The sequence below is a fragment of the Phyllobates terribilis genome, unplaced genomic scaffold (assembly GCF_046119375.1).
Source record: "Phyllobates terribilis strain yellow unplaced genomic scaffold, ASM4611937v1 Scaffold_187__1_contigs__length_3656778, whole genome shotgun sequence".
Classification (NCBI taxonomy): domain Eukaryota; kingdom Metazoa; phylum Chordata; class Amphibia; order Anura; family Dendrobatidae; genus Phyllobates; species Phyllobates terribilis.
This window is the reverse complement of record NW_027362947.1, coordinates 2,132,197-2,153,207: the sequence shown is the minus strand read 5'-3', so window position 1 is coordinate 2,153,207 and position 21,011 is coordinate 2,132,197. Positions and strand designations below refer to the sequence as shown.

Below are 21,011 nucleotides of genomic sequence, written 5' to 3'. Positions count from 1 at the left end.
TTGCTTTTCTTCTCCTCATTGGATTTTTCATGTTCAAAGTTGCAGAAGCCAGATTACAAGCTCATTTTGGTTCAACTTCAGCAACTGTGCATTGCATTGCCATGTAATGTGATGCAATGCTATCTTTCTAGCTCTCCCTTTTTACTTCCTTTTGGATAAACAGACATATTAGGCAAGCATTTTGGAGCTTTCACCTAAATAACTACAGGTGGTGAGATAAGCTGCACAATATAATTGACCTTTCAGTATATTGTTGCACACACACCATCTATTTAGCAAATGCCCTTGTTATCAACAGCAGCCTTTTAAACTCACCTGAGCTAACAGGTATGTGCGCTGGTTACTCTGCTGTGCTTAAAATTTCTTTTTTGGTTTGCTACAATGCCTTTTCTGAAACGTTGTCTCCTTCTGCTGGAACACTGACTTCTTTCATTTAATGCCTGCAGACTATAAAAGAGAACCCAACCCAAAAAGTTTGGTTGATTAGTCTGTGGCATTCTGTTAAACTGTTGCTTATGGCGGTCTCTGTGAGCTTCTCAGCGACATTCAGCCAGCCAGGTATCCTGCCTGCAGTAGATGGAATGTGGCAATGGAACGCTGGCTGCGCGTGTCATAATAGGCTCTGAGCCTTTATATACCTGTGCACAGCAGCAGCCACCTTCAGTCTGCTGCTGGACAGCCAGCAGCAGCAGCAGCAGGAGAGGTATGTAATCAGGAGCCCTCCTGCTAAGGGTAGACAGCTGCTCGTTCCACCCCACCCCCCGCCTTAATTGGTTCTCCTCCCTTCCAACGGTGTTGAGGCGGGTGGGAACAGCAGTGGGTGAAGGTGCTGTGTTTAAAGAGGTGGAGTTATGCAGATCTAAAACGCGTGGATTGCAGCAGCAGCAAGCCGAAAAGTGCAGGCATGTAAGGGATCTAGAGGTTGACAACATGTCTTCTTAACGGGAGTCCAGGAGCTCATCTCCACAAATGGACTTTTCAGGATCCTTGGGTGGCTCCGTAGTTTGAAACCAATTCTGGTTATCGCTTCTCGGCCTTTTGGCTAAGATCAAGTGTAGTATCTGTTCTTATCAGTTTAATATCTGATACGTCCCCTATCTGGGGACCATATATTAAATGGATTTTTAGAACAGGGAGATGGAAAAAGAGCTTGCTCTGTCCACTCCACGCATTGACCTGGTATTGCAGTATCTCCAGGACCGGTGCACCCCTTCTTTAATGCAGTTTCTAAAATCAGAAAGAATTGAATTCAATGTTTTTTGTTCATTTTGCTTGTTTGTCGGATTTTGGGATGGACTCTTTGGCTTTGCTTTTCTTCTCCTCATTGGATTTTTCATGTTCAAAGTTGCAGAAGCCAGATTACAAGCTCATTTTGGTTCAACTTCAGCAACTGTGCATTGCATTGCCATGTAATGTGATGCAATGCTATCTTTCTAGCTCTCCCTTTTTACTTCCTTTTGGATAAACAGACATATTAGGCAAGCATTTTGGAGCTTTCACCTAAATAACTACAGGTGGTGAGATAAGCTGCACAATATAATTGACCTTTCAGTATATTGTTGCACACACACCATCTATTTAGCAAATGCCCTTGTTATCAACAGCAGCCTTTTAAACTCACCTGAGCTAACAGGTATGTGCGCTGGTTACTCTGCTGCGCTTAAAATTTCTTTTTTGGTTTGCTACAATGCCTTTTCTGAAACGTTGTCTCCTTCTGCTGGAACACTGACTTCTTTCATTTAATGCCTGCAGACTATAAAAGAGAACCCAACCCAAAAAGTTTGGTTGATTAGTCTGTGGCATTCTGTTAAACTGTTGCTTATGGCGGTCTCTGTGAGCTTCTCAGCGACATTCAGCCAGCCAGGTATCCTGCCTGCAGTAGATGGAATGTGGCAATGGAACGCTGGCTGCGCGTATCATAATAGGCTCTGAGCCTTTATATACCTGTGCACAGCAGCAGCCACCTTCAGTCTGCTGCTGGACAGCCAGCAGCAGCAGCAGGAAAGGTATGTAATCAGGAGCCCTCCTGCTAAGGGTAGACAGCTGCTCGTTCCACCCCACCCCCCGCCTTAATTGGTTCTCCTCCCTTCCAACGGTGTTGAGGCGGGTGGGAACAGCAGGGGGTGAAGGTGCTGTGTTTAAAGAGGTGGAGTTATGCAGATCTAAAACGCGTGGATTGCAGCAGCAGCAAGCCGAAAAGTGCAGGCATGTAAGGGATCTAGAGGTTGACAACATGTCTTCTTAACGGGAGTCCAGGAGCTCATCTCCACAAATGGACTTTTCAGGATCCTTGGGTGGCTCCGTAGTTTGAAACCAATTCTGGTTATCGCTTCTCGGCCTTTTGGCTAAGATCAAGTGTAGTATCTGTTCTTATCAGTTTAATATCTGATACGTCCCCTATCTGGGGACCATATATTAAATGGATTTTTAGAACAGGGAGATGGAAAAAGAGCTTGCTCTGTCCACTCCACGCATTGACCTGGTATTGCAGTATCTCCAGGACCGGTGCACCCCTTCTTTAATGCAGTTTCTAAAATCAGAAAGAATTGAATTCAATGTTTTTTGTTCATTTTGCTTGTTTGTCGGATTTTGGGATGGACTCTTTGGCTTTGCTTTTCTTCTCCTCATTGGATTTTTCATGTTCAAAGTTGCAGAAGCCAGATTACAAGCTCATTTTGGTTCAACTTCAGCAACTGTGCATTGCATTGCCATGTAATGTGATGCAATGCTATCTTTCTAGCTCTCCCTTTTTACTTCCTTTTGGATAAACAGACATATTAGGCAAGCATTTTGGAGCTTTCACCTAAATAACTACAGGTGGTGAGATAAGCTGCACAATATAATTGACCTTTCAGTATATTGTTGCACACACACCATCTATTTAGCAAATGCCCTTGTTATCAACAGCAGCCTTTTAAACTCACCTGAGCTAACAGGTATGTGCGCTGGTTACTCTGCTGCGCTTAAAATTTCTTTTTTGGTTTGCTACAATGCCTTTTCTGAAACGTTGTCTCCTTCTGCTGGAACACTGACTTCTTTCATTTAATGCCTGCAGACTATAAAAGAGAACCCAACCCAAAAAGTTTGGTTGATTAGTCTGTGGCATTCTGTTAAACTGTTGCTTATGGCGGTCTCTGTGAGCTTCTCAGCGACATTCAGCCAGCCAGGTATCCTGCCTGCAGTAGATGGAATGTGGCAATGGAACGCTGGCTGCGCGTGTCATAATAGGCTCTGAGCCTTTATATACCTGTGCACAGCAGCAGCCACCTTCAGTCTGCTGCTGGACAGCCAGCAGCAGCAGCAGCAGGAGAGGTATGTAATCAGGAGCCCTCCTGCTAAGGGTAGACAGCTGCTCGTTCCACCCCACCCCCCGCCTTAATTGGTTCTCCTCCCTTCCAACGGTGTTGAGGCGGGTGGGAACAGCAGGGGGTGAAGGTGCTGTGTTTAAAGAGGTGGAGTTATGCAGATCTAAAACGCGTGGATTGCAGCAGCAGCAAGCCGAAAAGTGCAGGCATGTAAGGGATCTAGAGGTTGACAACATGTCTTCTTAACGGGAGTCCAGGAGCTCATCTCCACAAATGGACTTTTCAGGATCCTTGGGTGGCTCCGTAGTTTGAAACCAATTCTGGTTATCGCTTCTCGGCCTTTTGGCTAAGATCAAGTGTAGTATCTGTTCTTATCAGTTTAATATCTGATACGTCCCCTATCTGGGGACCATATATTAAATGGATTTTTAGAACAGGGAGATGGAAAAAGAGCTTGCTCTGTCCACTCCACGCATTGACCTGGTATTGCAGTATCTCCAGGACCGGTGCACCCCTTCTTTAATGCAGTTTCTAAAATCAGAAAGAATTGAATTCAATGTTTTTTGTTCATTTTGCTTGTTTGTCGGATTTTGGGATGGACTCTTTGGCTTTGCTTTTCTTCTCCTCATTGGATTTTTCATGTTCAAAGTTGCAGAAGCCAGATTACAAGCTCATTTTGGTTCAACTTCAGCAACTGTGCATTGCATTGCCATGTAATGTGATGCAATGCTATCTTTCTAGCTCTCCCTTTTTACTTCCTTTTGGATAAACAGACATATTAGGCAAGCATTTTGGAGCTTTCACCCAAATAACTACAGGTGGTGAGATAAGCTGCACAATATAATTGACCTTTCAGTATATTGTTGCACACACACCATCTATTTAGCAAATGCCCTTGTTATCAACAGCAGCCTTTTAAACTCACCTGAGCTAACAGGTATGTGCGCTGGTTACTCTGCTGCGCTTAAAATTTCTTTTTTGGTTTGCTACAATGCCTTTTCTGAAACGTTGTCTCCTTCTGCTGGAACACTGACTTCTTTCATTTAATGCCTGCAGACTATAAAAGAGAACCCAACCCAAAAAGTTTGGTTGATTAGTCTGTGGCATTCTGTTAAACTGTTGCTTATGGCGGTCTCTGTGAGCTTCTCAGCGACATTCAGCCAGCCAGGTATCCTGCCTGCAGTAGATGGAATGTGGCAATGGAACGCTGGCTGCGCGTGTCATAATAGGCTCTGAGCCTTTATATACCTGTGCACAGCAGCAGCCACCTTCAGTCTGCTGCTGGACAGCCAGCAGCAGCAGCAGCAGGAGAGGTATGTAATCAGGAGCCCTCCTGCTAAGGGTAGACAGCTGCTCGTTCCACCCCACCCCCCGCCTTAATTGGTTCTCCTCCCTTCCAACGGTGTTGAGGCGGGTGGGAACAGCAGGGGGTGAAGGTGCTGTGTTTAAAGAGGTGGAGTTATGCAGATCTAAAACGCGTGGATTGCAGCAGCAGCAAGCCGAAAAGTGCAGGCATGTAAGGGATCTAGAGGTTGACAACATGTCTTCTTAACGGGAGTCCAGGAGCTCATCTCCACAAATGGACTTTTCAGGATCCTTGGGTGGCTCCGTAGTTTGAAACCAATTCTGGTTATCGCTTCTCGGCCTTTTGGCTAAGATCAAGTGTAGTATCTGTTCTTATCAGTTTAATATCTGATACGTCCCCTATCTGGGGACCATATATTAAATGGATTTTTAGAACAGGGAGATGGAAAAAGAGCTTGCTCTGTCCACTCCACGCATTGACCTGGTATTGCAGTATCTCCAGGACCGGTGCACCCCTTCTTTAATGCAGTTTCTAAAATCAGAAAGAATTGAATTCAATGTTTTTTGTTCATTTTGCTTGTTTGTCGGATTTTGGGATGGACTCTTTGGCTTTGCTTTTCTTCTCCTCATTGGATTTTTCATGTTCAAAGTTGCAGAAGCCAGATTACAAGCTCATTTTGGTTCAACTTCAGCAACTGTGCATTGCATTGCCATGTAATGTGATGCAATGCTATCTTTCTAGCTCTCCCTTTTTACTTCCTTTTGGATAAACAGACATATTAGGCAAGCATTTTGGAGCTTTCACCTAAATAACTACAGGTGGTGAGATAAGCTGCACAATATAATTGACCTTTCAGTATATTGTTGCACACACACCATCTATTTAGCAAATGCCCTTGTTATCAACAGCAGCCTTTTAAACTCACCTGAGCTAACAGGTATGTGCGCTGGTTACTCTGCTGCGCTTAAAATTTCTTTTTTGGTTTGCTACAATGCCTTTTCTGAAACGTTGTCTCCTTCTGCTGGAACACTGACTTCTTTCATTTAATGCCTGCAGACTATAAAAGAGAACCCAACCCAAAAAGTTTGGTTGATTAGTCTGTGGCATTCTGTTAAACTGTTGCTTATGGCGGTCTCTGTGAGCTTCTCAGCGACATTCAGCCAGCCAGGTATCCTGCCTGCAGTAGATGGAATGTGGCAATGGAACGCTGGCTGCGCGTGTCATAATAGGCTCTGAGCCTTTATATACCTGTGCACAGCAGCAGCCACCTTCAGTCTGCTGCTGGACAGCCAGCAGCAGCAGCAGCAGGAGAGGTATGTAATCAGGAGCCCTCCTGCTAAGGGTAGACAGCTGCTCGTTCCACCCCACCCCCCGCCTTAATTGGTTCTCCTCCCTTCCAACGGTGTTGAGGCGGGTGGGAACAGCAGGGGGTGAAGGTGCTGTGTTTAAAGAGGTGGAGTTATGCAGATCTAAAACGCGTGGATTGCAGCAGCAGCAAGCCGAAAAGTGCAGGCATGTAAGGGATCTAGAGGTTGACAACATGTCTTCTTAACGGGAGTCCAGGAGCTCATCTCCACAAATGGACTTTTCAGGATCCTTGGGTGGCTCCGTAGTTTGAAACCAATTCTGGTTATCGCTTCTCGGCCTTTTGGCTAAGATCAAGTGTAGTATCTGTTCTTATCAGTTTAATATCTGATACGTCCCCTATCTGGGGACCATATATTAAATGGATTTTTAGAACAGGGAGATGGAAAAAGAGCTTGCTCTGTCCACTCCACGCATTGACCTGGTATTGCAGTATCTCCAGGACCGGTGCACCCCTTCTTTAATGCAGTTTCTAAAATCAGAAAGAATTGAATTCAATGTTTTTTGTTCATTTTGCTTGTTTGTCGGATTTTGGGATGGACTCTTTGGCTTTGCTTTTCTTCTCCTCATTGGATTTTTCATGTTCAAAGTTGCAGAAGCCAGATTACAAGCTCATTTTGGTTCAACTTCAGCAACTGTGCATTGCATTGCCATGTAATGTGATGCAATGCTATCTTTCTAGCTCTCCCTTTTTACTTCCTTTTGGATAAACAGACATATTAGGCAAGCATTTTGGAGCTTTCACCTAAATAACTACAGGTGGTGAGATAAGCTGCACAATATAATTGACCTTTCAGTATATTGTTGCACACACACCATCTATTTAGCAAATGCCCTTGTTATCAACAGCAGCCTTTTAAACTCACCTGAGCTAACAGGTATGTGCGCTGGTTACTCTGCTGCGCTTAAAATTTCTTTTTTGGTTTGCTACAATGCCTTTTCTGAAACGTTGTCTCCTTCTGCTGGAACACTGACTTCTTTCATTTAATGCCTGCAGACTATAAAAGAGAACCCAACCCAAAAAGTTTGGTTGATTAGTCTGTGGCATTCTGTTAAACTGTTGCTTATGGCGGTCTCTGTGAGCTTCTCAGCGACATTCAGCCAGCCAGGTATCCTGCCTGCAGTAGATGGAATGTGGCAATGGAACGCTGGCTGCGCGTATCATAATAGGCTCTGAGCCTTTATATACCTGTGCACAGCAGCAGCCACCTTCAGTCTGCTGCTGGACAGCCAGCAGCAGCAGCAGGAGAGGTATGTAATCAGGAGCCCTCCTGCTAAGGGTAGACAGCTGCTCGTTCCACCCCACCCCCCGCCTTAATTGGTTCTCCTCCCTTCCAACGGTGTTGAGGCGGGTGGGAACAGCAGGGGGTGAAGGTGCTGTGTTTAAAGAGGTGGAGTTATGCAGATCTAAAACGCGTGGATTGCAGCAGCAGCAAGCCGAAAAGTGCAGGCATGTAAGGGATCTAGAGGTTGACAACATGTCTTCTTAACGGGAGTCCAGGAGCTCATCTCCACAAATGGACTTTTCAGGATCCTTGGGTGGCTCCGTAGTTTGAAACCAATTCTGGTTATCGCTTCTCGGCCTTTTGGCTAAGATCAAGTGTAGTATCTGTTCTTATCAGTTTAATATCTGATACGTCCCCTATCTGGGGACCATATATTAAATGGATTTTTAGAACAGGGAGATGGAAAAAGAGCTTGCTCTGTCCACTCCACGCATTGACCTGGTATTGCAGTATCTCCAGGACCGGTGCACCCCTTCTTTAATGCAGTTTCTAAAATCAGAAAGAATTGAATTCAATGTTTTTTGTTCATTTTGCTTGTTTGTCGGATTTTGGGATGGACTCTTTGGCTTTGCTTTTCTTCTCCTCATTGGATTTTTCATGTTCAAAGTTGCAGAAGCCAGATTACAAGCTCATTTTGGTTCAACTTCAGCAACTGTGCATTGCATTGCCATGTAATGTGATGCAATGCTATCTTTCTAGCTCTCCCTTTTTACTTCCTTTTGGATAAACAGACATATTAGGCAAGCATTTTGGAGCTTTCACCTAAATAACTACAGGTGGTGAGATAAGCTGCACAATATAATTGACCTTTCAGTATATTGTTGCACACACACCATCTATTTAGCAAATGCCCTTGTTATCAACAGCAGCCTTTTAAACTCACCTGAGCTAACAGGTATGTGCGCTGGTTACTCTGCTGCGCTTAAAATTTATTTTTTGGTTTGCTACAATGCCTTTTCTGAAACGTTGTCTCCTTCTGCTGGAACACTGACTTCTTTCATTTAATGCCTGCAGACTATAAAAGAGAACCCAACCCAAAAAGTTTGGTTGATTAGTCTGTGGCATTCTGTTAAACTGTTGCTTATGGCGGTCTCTGTGAGCTTCTCAGCGACATTCAGCCAGCCAGGTATCCTGCCTGCAGTAGATGGAATGTGGCAATGGAACGCTGGCTGCGCGTATCATAATAGGCTCTGAGCCTTTATATACCTGTGCACAGCAGCAGCCACCTTCAGTCTGCTGCTGGACAGCCAGCAGCAGCAGCAGGAGAGGTATGTAATCAGGAGCCCTCCTGCTAAGGGTAGACAGCTGCTCGTTCCACCCCACCCCCCGCCTTAATTGGTTCTCCTCCCTTCCAACGGTGTTGAGGCGGGTGGGAACAGCAGGGGGTGAAGGTGCTGTGTTTAAAGAGGTGGAGTTATGCAGATCTAAAACGCGTGGATTGCAGCAGCAGCAAGCCGAAAAGTGCAGGCATGTAAGGGATCTAGAGGTTGACAACATGTCTTCTTAACGGGAGTCCAGGAGCTCATCTCCACAAATGGACTTTTCAGGATCCTTGGGTGGCTCCGTAGTTTGAAACCAATTCTGGTTATCGCTTCTCGGCCTTTTGGCTAAGATCAAGTGTAGTATCTGTTCTTATCAGTTTAATATCTGATACGTCCCCTATCTGGGGACCATATATTAAATGGATTTTTAGAACAGGGAGATGGAAAAAGAGCTTGCTCTGTCCACTCCACGCATTGACCTGGTATTGCAGTATCTCCAGGACCGGTGCACCCCTTCTTTAATGCAGCTTCTAAAATCAGAAAGAATTGAATTCAATGTTTTTTGTTCATTTTGCTTGTTTGTCGGATTTTGGGATGGACTCTTTGGCTTTGCTTTTCTTCTCCTCATTGGATTTTTCATGTTCAAAGTTGCAGAAGCCAGATTACAAGCTCATTTTGGTTCAACTTCAGCAACTGTGCATTGCATTGCCATGTAATGTGATGCAATGCTATCTTTCTAGCTCTCCCTTTTTACTTCCTTTTGGATAAACAGACATATTAGGCAAGCATTTTGGAGCTTTCACCTAAATAACTACAGGTGGTGAGATAAGCTGCACAATATAATTGACCTTTCAGTATATTGTTGCACACACACCATCTATTTAGCAAATGCCCTTGTTATCAACAGCAGCCTTTTAAACTCACCTGAGCTAACAGGTATGTGCGCTGGTTACTCTGCTGCGCTTAAAATTTCTTTTTTGGTTTGCTACAATGCCTTTTCTGAAACGTTGTCTCCTTCTGCTGGAACACTGACTTCTTTCATTTAATGCCTGCAGACTATAAAAGAGAACCCAACCCAAAAAGTTTGGTTGATTATTCTGTGGCATTCTGTTAAACTGTTGCTTATGGCCGTCTCTGTGAGCTTCTCAGCGACATTCAGCCAGCCAGGTATCCTGCCTGCAGTAGATGGAATGTGGCAATGGAACGCTGGCTGCGCGTGTCATAATAGGCTCTGAGCCTTTATATACCTGTGCACAGCAGCAGCCACCTTCAGTCTGCTGCTGGACAGCCAGCAGCAGCAGCAGCAGGAGAGGTATGTAATCAGGAGCCCTCCTGCTAAGGGTAGACAGCTGCTCGTTCCACCCCACCCCCCGCCTTAATTGGTTCTCCTCCCTTCCAACGGTGTTGAGGCAGGTGGGAACAGCAGGGGGTGAAGGTGCTGTGTTTAAAGAGGTGGAGTTATGCAGATCTAAAACGCGTGGATTGCAGCAGCAGCAAGCCGAAAAGTGCAGGCATGTAAGGGATCTAGAGGTTGACAACATGTCTTCTTAACGGGAGTCCAGGAGCTCATCTCCACAAATGGACTTTTCAGGATCCTTGGGTGGCTCCGTAGTTTGAAACCAATTCTGGTTATCGCTTCTCGGCCTTTTGGCAAGATCAGTGGTGGTTTTCTGCTGCTGGTGTTGTTTGGAGTGCAGTTGTGACTGGGGTTCCCCCTTGTGGGGCCCTAGTGTGCGATTGAGCGGCGATTGTGTTTATCTGCTGTAAAAATGGTGGAGAAAACACGTGGATTAGAGGACTCGGTCCGTCTGAAGGTGGCTGCAGGTCATGAAGGAGAAATCGGTTTGGACCAAGTTTGCGTTGATGTCTTGAAGAACATTAATGGCTTGAAGGTAACGGATGTATTGGCACTGCAGGATTTTCAGAAACAAGGAATTTATGATATCACTTTTGTTTCTTTGAGTATTTGCCAGAAAGTCTACATGGAGTTGGTACGAATGAAGGAAGAAAAGGAATTGAAATGCCTAGAGTTTATTGCACTGGAACCTCTGTTCCAGCAGACATATAAGTATGTGGTTGTGCACATGTATAACCCTAAAGTTCCGGATGAGACTGTTTCCAATTTTTTAGCTCGGTATTATAGTGAGGTTAAATTTTTGGGAAGAATGAAGAACAAATACAATTATCTAAATGGCAAGAGGAGATATGTTGTAAAACTGAGACCGGATGATAGAGCTATTGGGGGTGCCAAGAGCATTCCTGCACAGTTTTCTATCGGAGGAGAAAGGGGATTTTGTTTTTATAATGGACAGATGGAATATTGTAGGAAGTGTCATGAGTTTGGACATGTTCAGAAAGATTGTCCAGTGCAAGGTGATGTTTGTAGAGGTTGTGGGAAATCTGGGCATGTTGCAAGTGGTTGCCCAATGAATAAGGTGTGTGATTTGTGTGGACATGCAGATCACCTTGCAAGGAAATGTAGATTGTGGGCTCAGATTCCTAGGTCACAGGTGGACGCTGAAGAGAGGCAGAAGAAGACTCGGCAGGAAAGTGGGGAGGAGGGCGAAGGCTCAGACTCAGAGGGGGAAAGCCAAAAACAAGATGGTGGTAGGGGAAGAGACCATGCGGTGCCCAAGATGGAGGAAAAGGGGCGGAGCCAGAAGAAAGTTGGTTTGAGGGAGGGGCTGGAAGTAATAAACAAAGTAGCTGATGTGCATGGCCCGGGTGATGGGATGGATTTGTCTAATATGGCGGAGTCAGTGAATCCTGTTTTGGGAAGAGATGGGGGTGAGGAAATGGAGGTTTTGGAGGAGGAGGATTCTGATTCGGATGGAACTATAACCCCTCAGCAGCGTGATAGGGTTAACAGTGATTGGAGTGAAAATGAGGAGGAAGATGATGGCAAGGAGGAGAGTTATGCCTCCGTGATTAAAAGAAGTAAGGTGGAGGGGTGTTGGTCTGGGGGGCAGGAAGATCCAGTCTCCCTAAGACCAGGTTATTCTAACAGGGACTCGAGTTCTGAGTCGCCTGATATACGTAGAAAAGTGGGTGGCAGGAGTGGGTTTTCTCCTGGTTCATGATGGATCGGGTATGGTGGAGATTTTTTCCTGTTGTTATGATGGCGTTGTGTGTTGCTTCTCTGAATGTACGAGGGATTGGTTCTGCTTGTAGGAGAGCAGGGATACTGGAGTACATTGAGAGTGTGAATGCAGATATTGTCTGTCTGCAGGAATGTGTAATTAAATCTGCCCCGCATGAGAGTGAGTGGAATAAGGGGCAATCTTTTTGGTCCCCATGCTCAGAAAACAGGAATGAAGGAGTGGGCATTTTACTGTGTAATTCCAGTCTAAAGGTTTTAGAGTTTAAAGTAATCATACCTGGGAGATGTTTGTTTTTATTAGTGGATTTTTTAGGTCAGCGGGTACGGGTTTTTAATGTTTATGCCCCTGCTGATAAACAAGCAAGAGTTGGGTTTTTGGAGTCTCTAAAGTTGTTTTTACCAGGCAGAGACTTCACTATAGTGGCTGGAGATTTTAATTGTGTCAGATCCGCAAAAGATCGTAAGAGCTCTACGGAAGGTAGGACTGATGTTACGTCTAATATTTTAAATCAGATTGTGCAGGATTTACGCTACACGGATGCTGGTCTGATGGTTGGGCCAAGTGATAAGTTCACATACATATCAGATAGTGGACGTAGTGTTTCCCGAATTGACTATGTTTTTATGTCTGAAGGGATTAAGGTGGCCAAGTGCAACCACGTGATGACGACTTTTTCTGACCACAAGATGATAGTGGTAGATCTGTGTATAGCTGAGTCCCTGGCTTTTGGAAAGGGACTCTGGAAGCTGAACGTAAGCCTGCTGGAAGAGGAGAGTGTTAAGGTTGGTTTTAATAAAGTGTTTTTGTCTTGTGTGTCTGAACAGCACCTTTTTAAAGATTTGCTAGAGTGGTGGGACTGGGCTAAGGAGAAATTTGCATGTTATTTTAAAGGGGTGTGTTTTAGGAGAGCGAAAGCCAAAAGGGATCATGATGCTGCTGTTATTTCAAAATTGGAAGTACTCCATAAGTTTAAGAGAGCGGGGATGGAGGTGGATAAAGAGATTGCAGATTTGAAGGACGAACTGAAGAAGATACTTATTGAAAAAGGGAAGACTATTATGTTTAAGGCAAAAATAAAGCACATGGAGGAAAATGAGCAATGTTCGAGATACTTTTTTAAAAAATGTTTTAAACCTAAAGGGGTTTTTAAGTCTGTTTTTTCTCCTGCAGGGGAGGTATCTGGGGATGAGATGATTGGCAGTATTCTTTCCTTTTATGAAACACTCTTCTCTAACGATAGTAGAGCCAGTGATGCGGAAATTAATGATTATTGCAAAGTATTAACTAATAATATTCCTGAGGAGAAAATTGGGTTTTTAAGTGAGGAGGTTGGGAAAGATGAAATTAGACGGGCAGTGGATGGCTTGGCGAAAGGCAAGACGCCAGGCTGTGATGGTCTTCCTGCTGAATTTTATGTTAGATTTTGGGATATTATAGGTGTGGAGTTTTCCCGGGTGGTGCAATATGGTTTTACTCATGGGATTTTATCGGTTTCTATGCGTAGGGGGATTGTTACGCTGATTCATAAGAAAGGGGACATGAGGGATATTAAAAATTGGAGGCCCATAACATTGTTAAACAGTGATTACAAAATTATTTCTAAAATTGTGGCTGGTAGACTGGCAGATGTGATAGGTGATATGGTGGGGGAGTATCAGGCATGTGCAGTGCCTGGTAGGAAAATTTCAGATAATTTGCTGCTTCTAAGAGACTTAATTTATCAGGCTAATTTGAATAAGAATGCTCTTTTGTTACAGTCGGTGGACCTGGAGAAAGCCTTTGATAAAATATCACATAGATTTTTGTTCTCTGCTTTAAGTCACCTTGGTGTTCCGGATAAATTATTGATGGTCATTAAGAGTTTTTATTGTGGGGTCAGTAGCCAGATTTTAGTTAATGGGCATGTGAGTTCCAGTTTTAATATTTTATCGGGAGTTAGGCAGGGTTGTCCCCTGTCACCAATTCTTTTTATCTGTGTGGTGGAGGCCCTTTTAAAAAGTGTGCAAGTTGACAAGTGTGTGGCTGGTGTTTTTATTCCTGGGGGATCCGGGGGTCCAGTCAAGTCTTTAAGTTATATGGATGATATTGTTTTTACTTGTGGTTCACAGGCGGATCTCAATAGAGTGAATTTGCACGTAAGGATTTTTTGTTGTGTGGCTGGTATGGCGGTGAATTGGGGAAAGTGCCAGCTTTGTAACTTTGGGAGGCAGGTTGAGGTTAACGTGGCAGGAGTGGAGAGTAGGGAGGAAATTGAGGTTCTTGGTGTCATCTTTGAGAAGGAACTGAAAGGGAAAAGCAGCCTGAAGATTCTAGAAGACAAAATGGATCAGAAGTTGAACTTTTGGAAACTAAGGAACCTGTCGCTGAGAGGGAAAGTGCTGGTAATCAAGTCTGTGATTCTCCCGCTTCTGCTGTACACTGCTTTGATTTTCCCACCTGCTGTGCTTTGGACAAAGAGAGTGACAAGGAAACTGTTTGTGTTTTTTTGGGGATCCAAAATGGAGAAACTAAGAAGAGGAATGGTTATGTGTTCTGTGGAAAATGGGGGTTGTGATTTTCCTAACATTGACTTATTTTTAAGAATGCATTATTTTTTAAACATTTATAAATTATCCCAGTGCAATAACAGGACTGCGGACATGTGCAAATATTTAGCAGGACGGCTTTTCCAGAAATGGAGCTGGTGTGAGAAGGATTTAAGAAAACCAGTTTCGTTTGTGATACCGTTTTTTTATGTGGTGCTTAGGTCCTTCTATGGTCAAAATGGGATAAGCTCCATGGTTAGACCGGACAAAAAACTGATTGTCTCAGGTATTAAGAAGAAGGAGATGTTATGTGATGTGCCGTTTTGTAATAATGCACAGTCTGGACAGGTGTGGAAGCTTTTTTTCCTGCGTGGAATCAGCAACAGACAGAAGGATGTAAACTGGATGGCGTTGCATGGATGCTTGCCAACAAGGGCTTTTTTGAATGACCGGGGGATAAAGGTTCAAGAACTATGTCCTAGGGAAGGTTGCAATAAGGTGGAAACAATACAGCATATTTTTTGGGACTGTTTTTTTGCTAAAAAAGTTTTTACCTTGTTGTCACGTATGTTTGTTGCTTTAGTTGGTTTTCATTGTTTCGATTTTGAAAGGATTTTAATAGGTCAAGATTTTAAGTACTCGCAAAGGAAGCGGGCAAGCTGGATTATTTTTGTCATATATAAAGAGGTTTTATGGGACGTTCGGAATTTGGTGATTTTTAAAAAGATTGTTTTTTCCCCCATGGAATGCAGAAAGATTTTTCTTGCCAGACTGTTTTATGCCTATTTATTGGATAAAAAGAAGTATGGTGAGACAGCAGCAGAAGCACTCTGGAACTTTTCACATTGGACTTCTTACAGTAAGTAACAGTTAATTGCAGGGTTGTGTTTTTTGGGATTTTGTTTTTGGTTTTCCGAATGATGATTTGAGAACCCGTTATGTGAATATGCGCTATGATGCATAAATTAATGTGGGTCTTAATCTGAGGAAAAAGAAAAAAATCTGTTCTTATCAGTTTAATATCTGATATGTCCCCTATCTGGGGACCATATATTAAATGGATTTTTAGAACAGGGAGATGGAAAAAGAGCTTGCTCTGTCCACTCCACGCATTGACCTGGTATTGCAGTATCTCCAGGACCGGTGCACCCCTTCTTTAATGCAGTTTCTAAAATCAGAAAGAATTGAATTCAATGTTTTTTGTTCATTTTGCTTGTTTGTCGGATTTTGGGATGGACTCTTTGGCTTTGCTTTTCTTCTCCTCATTGGATTTTTCATGTTCAAAGTTGCAGAAGCCAGATTACAAGCTCATTTTGGTTCAACTTCAGCAACTGTGCATTGCATTGCCATGTAATGTGATGCAATGCTATCTTTCTAGCTCTCCCTTTTTACTTCCTTTTGGATAAACAGACATATTAGGCAAGCATTTTGGAGCTTTCACCTAAATAACTACAGGTGGTGAGATAAGCTGCACAATATAATTGACCTTTCAGTATATTGTTGCACACACACCATCTATTTAGCAAATGCCCTTGTTATCAACAGCAGCCTTTTAAACTCACCTGAGCTAACAGGTATGTGCGCTGGTTACTCTGCTGCGCTTAAAATTTCTTTTTTGGTTTGCTACAATGCCTTTTCTGAAACGTTGTCTCCTTCTGCTGGAACACTGACTTCTTTCATTTAATGCCTGCAGACTATAAAAGAGAACCCAACCCAAAAAGTTTGGTTGATTAGTCTGTGGCATTCTGTTAAACTGTTGCTTATGGCGGTCTCTGTGAGCTTCTCAGCGACATTCAGCCAGCCAGGTATCCTGCCTGCAGTAGATGGAATGTGGCAATGGAACGCTGGCTGCGCGTGTCATAATAGGCTCTGAGCCTTTATATACCTGTGCACAGCAGCAGCCACCTTCAGTCTGCTGCTGGACAGCCAGCAGCAGCAGCAGCAGGAGAGGTATGTAATCAGGAGCCCTCCTGCTAAGGGTAGACAGCTGCTCGTTCCACCCCACCCCCCGCCTTAATTGGTTCTCCTCCCTTCCAACGGTGTTGAGGCGGGTGGGAACAGCAGGGGGTGAAGGTGCTGTGTTTAAAGAGGTGGAGTTATGCAGATCTAAAACGCGTGGATTGCAGCAGCAGCAAGCCGAAAAGTGCAGGCATGTAAGGGATCTAGAGGTTGACAACATGTCTTCTTAACGGGAGTCCAGGAGCTCATCTCCACAAATGGACTTTTCAGGATCCTTGGGTGGCTCCGTAGTTTGAAACCAATTCTGGTTATCGCTTCTCGGCCTTTTGGCTAAGATCAAGTGTAGTATCTGTTCTTATCAGTTTAATATCTGATACGTCCCCTATCTGGGGACCATATATTAAATGGATTTTTAGAACAGGGAGATGGAAAAAGAGCTTGCTCTGTCCACTCCACGCATTGACCTGGTATTGCAGTATCTCCAGGACCGGTGCACCCCTTCTTTAATGCAGTTTCTAAAATCAGAAAGAATTGAATTCAATGTTTTTTGTTCATTTTGCTTGTTTGTCGGATTTTGGGATGGACTCTTTGGCTTTGCTTTTCTTCTCCTCATTGGATTTTTCATGTTCAAAGTTGCAGAAGCCAGATTACAAGCTCATTTTGGTTCAACTTCAGCAACTGTGCATTGCATTGCCATGTAATGTGATGCAATGCTATCTTTCTAGCTCTCCCTTTTTACTTCCTTTTGGATAAACAGACATATTAGGCAAGCATTTTGGAGCTTTCACCTAAATAACTACAGGTGGTGAGATAAGCTGCACAATATAATTGACCTTTCAGTATATTGTTGCACACACACCATCTATTTAGCAAATGCCCTTGTTATCAACAGCAGCCTTTTAAACTCACCTGAGCTAACAGGTATGTGCGCTGGTTACTCTGCTGCGCTTAAAATTTCTTTTTTGGTTTGCTACAATGCCTTTTCTGAAACGTTGTCTCCTTCTGCTGGAACACTGACTTCTTTCATTTAATGCCTGCAGACTATAAAAGAGAACCCAACCCAAAAAGTTTGGTTGATTAGTCTGTGGCATTCTGTTAAACTGTTGCTTATGGCGGTCTCTGTGAGCTTCTCAGCGACATTCAGCCAGCCAGGTATCCTGCCTGCAGTAGATGGAATGTGGCAATGGAACGCTGGCTGCGCGTGTCATAATAGGCTCTGAGCCTTTATATACCTGTGCACAGCAGCAGCCACCTTCAGTCTGCTGCTGGACAGCCAGCAGCAGCAGCAGCAGGAGAGGTATGTAATCAGGAGCCCTCCTGCTAAGGGTAGACAGCTGCTCGTTCCACCCCACCCCCCGCCTTAATTGGTTCTCCTCCCTTCCAACGGTGTTGAGGCGGGTGGGAACAGCAGGGGGTGAAGGTGCTGTGTTTAAAGAGGTGGAGTTATGCAGATCTAAAACGCGTGGATTGCAGCAGCAGCAAGCCGAAAAGTGCAGGCATGTAAGGGATCTAGAGGTTGACAACATGTCTTCTTAACGGGAGTCCAGGAGCTCATCTCCACAAATGGACTTTTCAGGATCCTTGGGTGGCTCCGTAGTTTGAAACCAATTCTGGTTATCGCTTCTCGGCCTTTTGGCTAAGATCAAGTGTAGTATCTGTTCTTATCAGTTTAATATCTGATACGTCCCCTATCTGGGGACCATATATTAAATGGATTTTTAGAACAGGGAGATGGAAAAAGAGCTTGCTCTGTCCACTCCACGCATTGACCTGGTATTGCAGTATCTCCAGGACCGGTGCACCCCTTCTTTAATGCAGTTTCTAAAATCAGAAAGAATTGAATTCAATGTTTGTTGTTCATTTTGCTTGTTTGTCGGATTTTGGGATGGACTCTTTGGCTTTGCTTTTCTTCTCCTCATTGGATTTTTCATGTTCAAAGTTGCAGAAGCCAGATTACAAGCTCATTTTGGTTCAACTTCAGCAACTGTGCATTGCATTGCCATGTAATGTGATGCAATGCTATCTTTCTAGCTCTCCCTTTTTACTTCCTTTTGGATAAACAGACATATTAGACAAGCATTTTGGAGCTTTCACCTAAATAACTACAGGTGGTGAGATAAGCTGCACAATATAATTGACCTTTCAGTATATTGTTGCACACACACCATCTATTTAGCAAATGCCCTTGTTATCAACAGCAGCCTTTTAAACTCACCTGAGCTAACAGGTATGTGCGCTGGTTACTCTGCTGCGCTTAAAATTTCTTTTTTGGTTTGCTACAATGCCTTTTCTGAAACGTTGTCTCCTTCTGCTGGAACACTGACTTCTTTCATTTAATGCCTGCAGACTATAAAAGAGAACCCAACCCAAAAAGTTTGGTTGATTAGTCTGTGGCATTCTGTTAAACTGTTGCTTATGGCGGTCTCTGTGAGCTTCTCAGCGACATTCAGGCAGCCAGGTATCCTGCCTGCAGTAGATGGAATGTGGCAATGGAACGCTGGCTGCGCGTGTCATAATAGGCTCTGAGCCTTTATATACCTGTGCACAGCAGCAGCCACCTTCAGTCTGCTGCTGGACAGCCAGCAGCAGCAGCAGCAGGAGAGGTATGTAATCAGGAGCCCTCCTGCTAAGGGTAGACAGCTGCTCGTTCCACCCCACCCCCCGCCTTAATTGGTTCTCCTCCCTTCCAACGGTGTTGAGGCGGGTGGGAACAGCAGGGGGTGAAGGTGCTGTGTTTAAAGAGGTGGAGTTATGCAGATCTAAAACGCGTGGATTGCAGCAGCAGCAAGCCGAAAAGTGCAGGCATGTAAGGGATCTAGAGGTTGACAACATGTCTTCTTAACGGGAGTCCAGGAGCTCATCTCCACAAATGGACTTTTCAGGATCCTTGGGTGGCTCCGTAGTTTGAAACCAATTCTGGTTATCGCTTCTCGGCCTTTTGGCTAAGATCAAGTGTAGTATCTTTCGAAAAGGCGGTTTTGGATGTTGGCCGCCCTAGTAGATTGATACATTATGCACACTGGGGTTTAGGCGCTTGTTAGTACGCCAGGTGGCTAATATAGTCATCTGGTGGAAAGCATGGCCCCCCAGGATCGACGCCATTGGGCCGGGAAAGATCGAAAGCCCGAAGTGTGAAGTGCCCCAGGAGTGGTGACCCTGGGGTGCCTTAACTCACTGGGATTGGGAACCCCACTTGAGTTTATGGCACATTTGCACAAGCACTTCAAATTTTCTTTCTTCGCACACACCCTTATTCCGGGCCTTCTGGCCTTAGGATGGGGAATTTTTCAATTCCCGGTCGAAGGTCCGGGCAGTATTATACTGTGAAACCTTCACTATTTATTTAATTTCTTTGTCACTGTGTGTCCACTTATTCACGTGTGTCACGTCCTACTAGGATTTTGTCGGGATGCGGTTCCCTTATGGGTTCCTCTCTTGGCAGGTCTAGGGGGGGAGTGTGTGGCCATCAGGTTCCGCTCCCCCCTGAACCCCCCTGGCTCTCCTCTTTCGGGAGGAGAGCGTTGTTGGCTCCGCTCTTCCGGGAGGGGAGCACAGTCTTTGGCTCCCAGTGCCTTGCTCGGGTGAGAACTCGGGCAGGTGCTGGGGGTAAGATTGGGTCGCCTCTGGCTTCGGCTGGAGGTGGCTTTTTGTCCCTGTTCCTCGCTGTGGCCTTTTGGCTCGGAGGGACGGGGAATAGTTTGGGGGACCCTTCTCCTTTTGGAGAGGGTTTCAAGAAGACCAGCATCCTAGTGCACTTTTTTTGTGGCACTTGTCACTTTTTTAAGCGCACTCGGGTTTTGTACACGAATTCGGGCTTTCGATAAAAAAAAAAAAAAAAAATCTGTTCTTATCAGTTTAATATCTGATACGTCCCCTATCTGGGGACCATATATTAAATGGATTTTTAGAACAGGGAGATGGAAAAAGAGCTTGCTCTGTCCACTCCACGCATTGACCTGGTATTGCAGTATCTCCAGGACCGGTGCACCCCTTCTTTAATGCAGTTTCTAAAATCAGAAAGAATTGAATTCAATGTTTTTTGTTCATTTTGCTTGTTTGTCGGATTTTGGGATGGACTCTTTGGCTTTGCTTTTCTTCTCCTCATTGGATTTTTCATGTTCAAAGTTGCAGAAGCCAGATTACAAGCTCATTTTGGTTCAACTTCAGCAACTGTGCATTGCATTGCCATGTAATGTGATGCAATGCTATCTTTCTAGCTCTCCCTTTTTACTTCCTTTTGGATAAACAAACATATTAGGCAAGCATTTTGGAGCTTTCACCTAAATAACTACAGGTGGTGAGATAAGCTGCACAATATAATTGACCTTTCAGTATATTGTTGCACACACACCATCTATTTAGCAAATGCCCTTGTTATCAACAGCAGCCTTTTAAACTCACCTGAGCTAACAGGTATGTGCGCTGGTTACTCTGCTGCGCTTAAAATTTCTTTTTTGGTTTGCTACAATGCCTTTTCTGAAACGTTGTCTCCTTCTGCTGGAACACTGACTTCTTTCATTTAATGCCTGCAGACTATAAAAGAGAACCCAACCCAAAAAGTTTGGTTGATTAGTCTGTGGCATTCTGTTAAACTGTTGCTTATGGAGGTCTCTGTGAGCTTCTCAGCGACATTCAGCCAGCCAGGTATCCTGCCTGCAGTAGATGGAATGTGGCAATGGAACGCTGGCTGCGCGTGTCATAATAGGCTCTGAGCCTTTATATACCTGTGCACAGCAGCAGCCACCTTCAGTCTGCTGCTGGACAGCCAGCAGCAGCAGCAGCAGGAGAGGTATGTAATCAGGAGCCCTCCTGCTAAGGGTAGACAGCTGCTCGTTCCACCCCACCCCCCGCCTTAATTGGTTCTCCTCCCTTCCAACGGTGTTGAGGCGGGTGGGAACAGCA

The 21,011-nt window shown here is 44.5% G+C and overlaps 11 non-coding genes and 1 pseudogene across 11 annotated transcripts; all 12 read left to right on the top strand.

Annotated features, from left to right (window-relative positions):
* Positions 1–1,022: 1,022 nt before the first annotated feature.
* Positions 1,023–1,213, top strand: LOC141212869 (U2 spliceosomal RNA). The gene has a single exon (XR_012282454.1). It is a non-coding gene; the product is annotated as a U2 spliceosomal RNA (small nuclear RNA).
* Positions 1,214–2,325: 1,112 nt separating this feature from the next.
* On the top strand, positions 2,326–2,516 carry LOC141212868 (U2 spliceosomal RNA). The gene has a single exon (XR_012282453.1). It is a non-coding gene; the product is annotated as a U2 spliceosomal RNA (small nuclear RNA).
* Positions 2,517–3,631: 1,115 nt separating this feature from the next.
* Positions 3,632–3,822, top strand: LOC141212867 (U2 spliceosomal RNA). The gene has a single exon (XR_012282452.1). It is a non-coding gene; the product is annotated as a U2 spliceosomal RNA (small nuclear RNA).
* Positions 3,823–4,937: 1,115 nt separating this feature from the next.
* Positions 4,938–5,128, top strand: LOC141212866 (U2 spliceosomal RNA). The gene has a single exon (XR_012282451.1). It is a non-coding gene; the product is annotated as a U2 spliceosomal RNA (small nuclear RNA).
* A 1,115-nt stretch (positions 5,129–6,243) lies between these two features.
* On the top strand, positions 6,244–6,434 carry LOC141212865 (U2 spliceosomal RNA). Its single transcript, XR_012282450.1, has one exon. It is a non-coding gene; the product is annotated as a U2 spliceosomal RNA (small nuclear RNA).
* Positions 6,435–7,546: 1,112 nt separating this feature from the next.
* Positions 7,547–7,737, top strand: LOC141212864 (U2 spliceosomal RNA). Its single transcript, XR_012282449.1, has one exon. It is a non-coding gene; the product is annotated as a U2 spliceosomal RNA (small nuclear RNA).
* A 1,112-nt stretch (positions 7,738–8,849) lies between these two features.
* LOC141212863 (U2 spliceosomal RNA) lies at positions 8,850–9,040 on the top strand. Its single transcript, XR_012282448.1, has one exon. It is a non-coding gene; the product is annotated as a U2 spliceosomal RNA (small nuclear RNA).
* A 6,070-nt stretch (positions 9,041–15,110) lies between these two features.
* LOC141213162 (U2 spliceosomal RNA) lies at positions 15,111–15,304 on the top strand. Its single transcript, XR_012282731.1, has one exon. It is a non-coding gene; the product is annotated as a U2 spliceosomal RNA (small nuclear RNA).
* Positions 15,305–16,419: 1,115 nt separating this feature from the next.
* LOC141212861 (U2 spliceosomal RNA) lies at positions 16,420–16,610 on the top strand. Its single transcript, XR_012282446.1, has one exon. It is a non-coding gene; the product is annotated as a U2 spliceosomal RNA (small nuclear RNA).
* Positions 16,611–17,725: 1,115 nt separating this feature from the next.
* LOC141212860 (U2 spliceosomal RNA) lies at positions 17,726–17,916 on the top strand. Its single transcript, XR_012282445.1, has one exon. It is a non-coding gene; the product is annotated as a U2 spliceosomal RNA (small nuclear RNA).
* Positions 17,917–19,031: 1,115 nt separating this feature from the next.
* Positions 19,032–19,123, top strand: LOC141213248 (U2 spliceosomal RNA; annotated as a pseudogene).
* Positions 19,124–19,917: 794 nt separating this feature from the next.
* On the top strand, positions 19,918–20,102 carry LOC141213198 (U2 spliceosomal RNA). Its single transcript, XR_012282755.1, has one exon. It is a non-coding gene; the product is annotated as a U2 spliceosomal RNA (small nuclear RNA).
* Positions 20,103–21,011: the final 909 nt, after the last annotated feature.